Below are 8,904 nucleotides of genomic sequence, written 5' to 3' on the forward strand. Positions count from 1 at the left end.
CGAAAACTCGTGCGACGTCACATAGCGTGTCACGTGACCCCTCCTGTAAAAAAATTACTTTTTTTTTTTGACAAATTCTCTCGTAGTTCTTTTTTTTAACCGAAAAAATTTGAAAATTTTTGCTTCTTTTTTCCAAGAGCATTTTTTTTTTTTTCCAACTCATGTACGCAATGTTTTACCATTGGCCAAGGGCGTAGCGGGGGAGGGGGGCTTGGGGGGTCTTCCCCCCCCCCCCACCGAAATGTGAGAAAATGACCGAAAAAAGAAGATGGCCAAATCTATTGTTCTATCACTTTGGTCCCTCCCAGCCCCCGAAATGAAAGTGGTCTCCCAGGGTCCCCACATCTGGGATCTTTTGCGGGCCCCTCGGTCAGACTTCTCACGGGCCCCTTCTGTAGTTAATTTATAGCGTAAAAAGCAAAAAATGATGAGAACAGTCCCGAGCCCCAGGGCTAGAGCCCTTCCAGCCCCCCTTTGGGGGGGCCATGCAAGGCCGTCTCAAGAGCATCATGGGCCCCCGGGCCAAATGATTTTTCTGAGGCCCTACCAAGTAAATTCTCGAAAATCTCAATCAGATCTCATTTTTGTGAGGCCCCTTTCTCTGCCCGAGTGAGCCCATGCCTTAAGACGGCACTGGGGCCATGGTTCCCCCCCCCCCCCGCCCGAACGAAATTTCTGGCTACGTCCCTGCCATTGACCGTGTTAAAAAATGGGAATGAATTTCTTTATGCCTTTCAAATTTGAGCTCTTTTCGGCATCGATGCCTCTAAAAGCAACTCCTAACAGTGCCGTCTTAACGCACGGGCCCACCCGGGCAAAAATGAGAAGGGGTTGAATTTTTTGATAATTTAATAGGTAGGGCCTCGGTGGAATCACTTGGCCCGGGTGCTCATGATGCTCTTAAAACGGCCCTGACTCCTAATCATTTCAATTTTTACTTGTGAGGAGTCATTCAAGCATTGATTAGGGAAGGGGTTTCGGATTTGCTGAATTTTGATAACAGGGGAGGGGGGGGGGGTTTGAATGAACTTACGTTATATTTCCTCCCTTTATAAAAATATGATATTGTGGAATCCTAATGGTATCTTTACTGAGTGTGCCAAAAGCGAGAAAATAGTTTCCCCGGTTTGTTGGGCACCTAAACTAACGATTCCCCTGTCTATAGAGCCAATTTAGTTATTTCTAAATGTTCCGCGGATCCTTCAAGAGGTCTGGAAACGTGCCTGGGCCACTCAAGTGTTCTAGAAATATTTTGCGGGCCACTTACATGCTCAAGAAATGTGTCCTGGGCCACTTGAGTGCTCTAGAAATGTGTCTTTAAACAAACTTTCGATCCTTTTGAGGGGGGGGGGCATGATTCCCTCCCTCCCTCCGCTTATGGCTGTGATCCCAATATGCGTTTGGAGGTGGGTGGCAGAGCTGGCGAAATTTCTTTTGCTGACAGGAGGGGGGGGGGGGCGGTAAAAAAAAAACTGCTGACTTAATACTTGAACGCCCCCTGAGCTGCTTATGAAGTTCCTATAATTACCAGCAGAATAGCTCCAATGGAACACATTGCTTGTTGACAAGCCAAGGTAAAACGATTTTTGACCTTTGCATTTTTTGGAAGGAAATACCATGTGTGCATATTGCTGTGCATTCTGAAACAATTATAGAAAACTAGTTACAATATACCCGGCGCTGCACGGGTTTTCCTTCAGTGAGGCTTTTTGGATCACGTGATTTCCTCCCTTCTTTCTTTGAGGGACATACACTGAAGAGGCAAAAAACTGGTACACCTGCCTAATATCGTGTAGGGTCCCCGCGAGCCCGCAGAAGTGCCGCAACACGACGTGGCATGGACTCGAATAATGTCTGAAGTAGTGCTGGAGGTAATTGACACCATGAATCCTGCAGGGCTGTGCAATTATGGAATTTTTCGATGTACTTTTTTTACGGGCCCATAAAATTAACACCCCCCCCCCCTTATTTTAAAAACAACCTAAATTATATGAATTTATGCAGTTGAATATCAAAAGACAATACGGAGATATGAATAAAAAGTTGAAATCAATGTTATTGCATTGGATATTCAACTCAAAAAAGTAGGTCCGGGGAGGGGCTAATTACTTCATATTTGATCTCCTGGGCTTCGTATATCTCTAACCGAACTTTCAAAAATCGGCAATTCTATTCAAATTTCAAAGTTATTGCTGTGACAGTATGTGTGTAAAATCGGCGATTTTAACACTGATTTTCATGAGGATCACCCTTTGCCTGGCCCTCAAAGCAATGCTGATGATGATTATGACGTCTATTCAAAAAGTGCCCCCCCCCCCCAACAGCAGAGCTAGCAACGCCTCGAGCCTGCGACGATTCTCATCATTTTTATGGTTTTACACCATACCACATACGGGCCCGTCAAATATCCAGGCCTAGGGCACCGCTGCAGGACGTGGGACGCCCCCGGGGTCATACCGGTACGTTGAAACGTGCGTGACCCTGCACACATATATTATTTAGAATTGTGCTGACTTCTACATTTATCCCGCAATGGCTAAAACCACACGCACTTGTGAGCACTATGTGTTTGTCAGAATATAATTACTAGAGCCCGGATTATATGCACTAAAAAAGTGATGAAATATGCTCTAAAAATATTCAAATATGCACGTAAAAGTGCTAAAATATGCACTTAAAATACCGAAATATGTACTTAAAATGCCGAAATATGCACTTAAAATGTCAAAATATGCACTTAAAAATGATAAAATATACATTAAAGCCCAAAATGTTTGTTGTAGCTACTCAGTAACGAAACACCAGTAACAAAAGAATATCAACACTATTTCTAAAAAAATTGAACGCTTTTGACATATCACTAGAAACCGCCTTAAGGGCCATTCAAGTATTACGTAAGCAAATTTTCAGCCATTTTTGACCCCCCTCCCACCCCCTTGTCAGCAAAAGTCAGCAAAACGCTGACCCCCTCCTCCCCCCACATTGTCAGCAAAATTTCGTCATCCAGCTCTGCCCCTCTGAATCCAACTCATATTTTCATAAAGGGTGGTTGATGACGTAAGCATTATCCAAAACCCCCCCCCCCTTGTCATCAAAAGTCAGCAAATCGGAAACCCCCTCCCCCCCCCCCATCGATGATGACGTAATACTTGAACGGCCCCTTAACAATAAAACACTGGATATTTGGAACATCTCTATTAATTCTCTAAATTCCACCTGCGGCGGGAAAACCGATGTTATAAAAATACAGTGAAACCCCACTCTTAACGGACACCCCCCCCCCCCCCAGATGCGGTCACTCTTCTTTTACCCGCCAAATAATATTTTTACCTTGCATAACAGAAGTATTCATTTCAAATCCCTGTGATCAACGGCCACCCCTCCTACACGAACGAATTTTTTTTATCCCGCCGGTGAACGCAAAAGAGAGGTTTTACTGTATTATTAGCAATATTTGTTAGAAAGATCATAAAAAAAAGCGATTACGCTTAAATGAACTTTCAAAAATATGCACTTATTCCGACAATTCTTCGATTTTATGCATTTATATGCATTAATGCTAAAAAATGCCAAAATATGCAAAGGGGATTATAGGGAAGTGCATATGCATTTGCCTATAATCCGGGCTCTAATAATTACTATATAGGACTGCGTGATTCCCAAACAGTATGCTGCGGCACCCTAAAGTAACGTACGTAATTTAGAATAAATGAAAGAAATAATTCCAGAATTTATGAAAGTGATAATTCCAGAAATGTTGAAAATACAGAATCAATTTCAGAATTTGTGAAAATTCGCAGAATCAATTTCAGGATTTGTGAAAATTCACAGAATCAATTTCAGGATTTGTGAAAATTCACAGAATCAATTTCAGGATTTGTGAAAATTCACAGAATCAATTTCAGGATTTGTGAAAATTCACAGAATCAATTTCAGAATTTGTGAAAATTCACAGAATCAATTTCAGAATTTGTGAAAATTCACAGAATCAATTTCAGAATTTGTGAAAATTCACAGAATCAATTTCAGGATTTGTGAAAATTCACAGAATCAATTTCAGGATTTGTGAAAATTCACAGAATCAATTTCAGGATTTGTGAAAATTCACAGAATCAATTTCAGAATTTGTGAAAATTCACAGAATCAATTTCAGAATTTGTGAAAATTCGGAATCAATTTCAGAATTTGTGAAAATTCGGAATCAATTTCAGAATTTGTGAAAATTCACAGAATCAATTTCATAATTTGTGAAAATTCACGGAATCAATTTCGGAATTTGTGAAAATTCGGAAACAATTTCAGAATTTGTGAAAATTCGGAATCAATTTCAGAATTTGTGAAAATTCGGAATCAATTTCAGAATTTGTGAAAATTCACAGAATGAATTTCAGGATTTGTGAAAATTCACAGAATCAATTTCAGAATTTGTGAAAATTCACAGAATCAATTTCAGAATTTGTGAAAATTCGGAATCAATTTCAGAATTTGTGAAAATTCACAGAATCAATTTCATAATTTGTGAAAATTCACGGAATCAATTTCGGAATTTGTGAAAATTCACAGAATCAATTTCAGAATTTGCGAAAATTCACAATCAATTTCAGAATTTGCGAAAATTCACAGAATCAATTTCAGGATTTGTGAAAATTCACAGAATCAATTTCAGAATTTGTGAAAATTCACAGAATCAATTTCAGAATTTGTAAAAATTCAGAATCAGTTTCAGAATTTGTGAAAATTCACAGAATCAATTTCAGAATTTGTAAAAATTCAGAATCAGTTTCAGAATTTGTAAAAATTCAGAATCAATTTCAGAATTTGTGAAAATTCACAGAATCAATTTCAGAATTTGTGAAAATTCACGGAATCAATTTCAGAATTTGTGAAAATTCACAGAATCAATTTCAGAATTTGTGAAAATTCAGAATCAATTTCAGAATTTGTGAAAATGCAAAATTTATAAAAGAAATGATTTCAGAATCGATGAAAATGCAAAATTTCTGAAAGTAATAATTCCAGAATCAAGTAAAAATTTAGAATTAATTAAAATTTTGAATCTAGGAAAGAAATTATTGTTTCCGAAATTACGGGGCGGAATCTCCCCCAAAACTTGGGGTCCGGTGCTACCGCAACAGCGCACACTGCTCAGGGCGGCTCTGGGTCACGGGTAGTTTTGCAGAAAAATATTTATTGTACCCCCCTTTTTAAAAACAATGAGTTGATTACTTTCTCTCTCATCCGTGCCGATGGTCTTTTCTGAAGTTTTCTCCCGGCGGGGGAGGGGGGGGGTTCCCCTCGGCTAGCTGTTTCACGGCACCTCTCAAGCCGGGTTTTCCTAAGAGCAGGTTTCCATGTGCCACGCGAATAGTATAAAAAGGACAGTTCAAACACAGGGGGAGGCGCGGAGGCGCGCGCCTCACATCCGGCTCCCTCACGCACCTCACATCCGCCCCCTCACGCGCCTCACATCCGCTCCCTCACACACCTCACATCCGCCCCCCCCACGCACCTCACATCCGCCCCCTCACGCGCCTCACATCCGCTCCCTCAATCCTCTTATCACCCTAGCCAATGCACCGCTCCCAACAACGTAGACTTTGATTTTTGAGAAACAATTTCATGCAAGCGGTAAACGCCAACTTGGTGTAACTCGTCACATATTTATTTAAACGCGCCGCTGTTGCACTGCAACCACTTCATTTTACTCAACGTTTCGCCTGTTTGAATACTCTCAGTCTCTACACTCCACAGCTAGCATTACCTGTAAGTAAAGTATTTTCCTTTTTGAATCGTCATGTCTTGTGTGTTAGATATCGAAGGTTTTAGATTGAATTCACGTGAATTCATCGTGAAGGAATTAAGTTTTTCCAATTTGGAATCAAGTGAAACTTATCACACCGTTTATAAACCATAATAACAGAATTGATTTTTTTAGAATGAACGGAAGAAAAAATTCTAGAATTGATGAAAATTCGGAATTAATGCAAGAAATAATTTAAGAATTGATGGAAGCCTCCAATAAGTTACCGTGAGTGCGGGGCCCGGTGCAATCGCACACCTCTAAGGGCGGCTCTAGACTTACAGAACCATGAATTCCGTTTGGGACGCATTATAACCAGATTGCTTTTCAGGCAGAAATTTCGAGTGCTTTGACACGTAGACTGCTCAACACTACTTTTATTGAAAAAAACTTTTTAGTGATTTCAGGGTAATTTTGAGTGCTGATTCTGTGTGTGAATCTGGCATTATTTTTTTTCAAACGCTGTAATTTTTAACATAAAGTGAAAACTAAATTTCAGTAGTACTGCATAAGCAGCACACAAATCGCATTTAAATCTGCGAGCGGAGTTTACGTCACTAGAAAGCTTGAATCAATGGAATGAATCAATTTAATTATGAAAAGTAATCAATACATAAATTGCAAGATAAGTCAATACTGATGATTGATACTTAGGGCCGGACTTGGGCAAGTGTGAAGGTTGGCCGCAACCGGGGCGTTAAATGTTAGGGGCCGCAAAAACGTGATGAAAGAAAATACTTTGATTGCATTTTAATTTAAAAACTTCGTTTTCAACAAAGCGAATGCATTTAAACCTCACTACAACGATACTCAATATAACGGTAAATTACTCTACAACGATATTTTTTCAAGCCTTGTTTGAAAATGCCTATACTCTAATGTTAAACTGTTACCTCTCGACATAACGATATATAATCCGTACATAATCTACAACGACATTTTTTCTTGGTCTGCAGAGTCGTTTTATCGAGGTTTCGCTGTAGCTTAAAATTTTGTCTAAAACCTTTAAAATTCAGACATCGAACCCTATTCCTCTTGCCTAGGGTTTTCACAGAACCCCTTCCTCCAAGTCAAGTAAAGGATGGAGGTGGATCTAGTGCTCCGGATGATGGGTTGCTAAATTCTTCTTTTAAAATTTAAAAAATTACACAAGGCATACATAATGCATACTTGCCCGGCCGAAAGAGTATGAAGTTGAGGTCCTGGGTAGGTAATCGGTTCAATTTCCCTGACAGCTCTCCAACCTTTAAATGTCTGGAAGCAGCGGGCAATATCGTTTAAATTTATTGTCGAATAATTTTTTTCTCTGTGACCATGAAATAGTAGTTTGATGTTCATTCTGCCTATGTAAACCTGGCGTGCTCCTGGGTGTTCATGGTTACTCAGGGATTAGGAAACTCCGTTTTCGAGGGCCACAAAATGTTTAAGCCCATCCCTGATAATAAAATAATGCGTATTTGTAAATCAATAAATGCACATCTTTAAAAACACTCCACTCAATTATCAGATTTCAATATGCAGGCAATGCACGTCATATGAAATTTGTGGTACATTTATGTTCAGAATAAAAGTAAAACAATCATGTATACATTTATATATCGTATAATATATGTAATGAAAATTGAGGGAATATATTTAGGATATCAGAATAGATCAATGCAGTAATGATATGCTCTATAATGTTGCATTTTGTCCACTAAAATGAACATAAAATGATATTAAATTAATTCAAGGAGAAGCACTTGCATGGTTTTCTGTTATGGGTTTTGAATGTCTTTCATAGGAGGCTTCGGTAGAGTAATCAGCCATCATACGCGAGGCTCGAGCTTGCCTTGATACTTCTGTTCCATTACTTTCATAGCTTGATGAAACCGCCTCTCTTGTCATTAAAATGACTCAGATTGTCTGTGAAATTGGACCAAGTAACTAAGAAGAAAATGCGCCTTTGTGCTCATATTAACAGTCTATTTTTCAAACGTTAGAAAATTTTTAAATTCAAATTACAAATTAATCGTATTTTATTGCAATTCTTCATCGTTCTCTGCTTTGCAATCATTCAAAAAATTCTCAACAACCGATACGAAACATGATCAAACTGAAGATTGACCGGATTGAACGGATATTGATTAATATCCGTCAAAAATGCTGAAAATTTCGTATCTTTAAGAAATTTATGAATTTGAGAACCATCAAAAATCCTTGCTCACAGCTTTTCATTGTTCAGTCCAGGAAACGTTTTACAAATTCATTGGAAGCACTCGCCACTTTATTTATTGAGCACCTTTATCAAATTGCTTCACTATAAGCCGAGTTTTATATGAAGTGTTGGGGGGGATGTATTTTGTCTATGAACCGCTGGCTCTCTGATGATATTTTCTTTGTTGTCCCAGTAAGAGGTTCATCAGCTCAAGATCATGACAAATAACGGATGTCTGATGATGAGAGATACGTAAATTTTGCGCATAAAATTTCGAAATTTCGCAAAAATAAAATTTTCTAAATCAGAGATTTTGCATTTATTCGCAAAAATGAACAAAACTAACGATACATTATTACTTCGCTTCAAAATGAAACCTGAAGGAAAAAAGTACTTAATTAAAAGCTAATATTTCAGTAGTCTCTCCATATCTCCTTCTTCAATAGTACTTCCCTCTGTGACTAGTAACGGCGTTGTAGGTACATAATACAGTCGACTCTCGGTTTACGGAGTTAATTCGTTCCTGAGGTAGGTTGGCAAACCGAAACACATTTAGGAATTAATGTAAAAATAGATGCATTCGTTTCTAAGACCCCGAAGATTCCTACAGTGTCAATTTTTACACGCTCAAGTGAATAACTCGAAACCTATTGAAATAATCATACTGACACTAAAAACACTTTTTTCCAGAGAAAATCCAGACTTTACGAGAAAACGGGCATATATGCTATACATGGGCAGAGCTGTCTACCCATGTCTAGTCTGATTAATTTCATCTATTAATGTCAATGTCAAAGCTCTCGAAATTTCTGCCTGCAAAGCAATCTGGCTACAATGCGTTCCAAACCGAATTCATGGTTTTATAAGTCACTTGCTGCCAAACTTCATCAATAAGTTCTATGAGCAA

This window comes from Pholcus phalangioides, unplaced genomic scaffold (genome assembly GCF_987345545.1).
Source record: "Pholcus phalangioides strain wild (caught in Gottingen) unplaced genomic scaffold, Ppha-v1.0 ptg000027l_1, whole genome shotgun sequence".
In the NCBI taxonomy this organism is placed as follows: Eukaryota; Metazoa; Arthropoda; class Arachnida; order Araneae; family Pholcidae; genus Pholcus; species Pholcus phalangioides.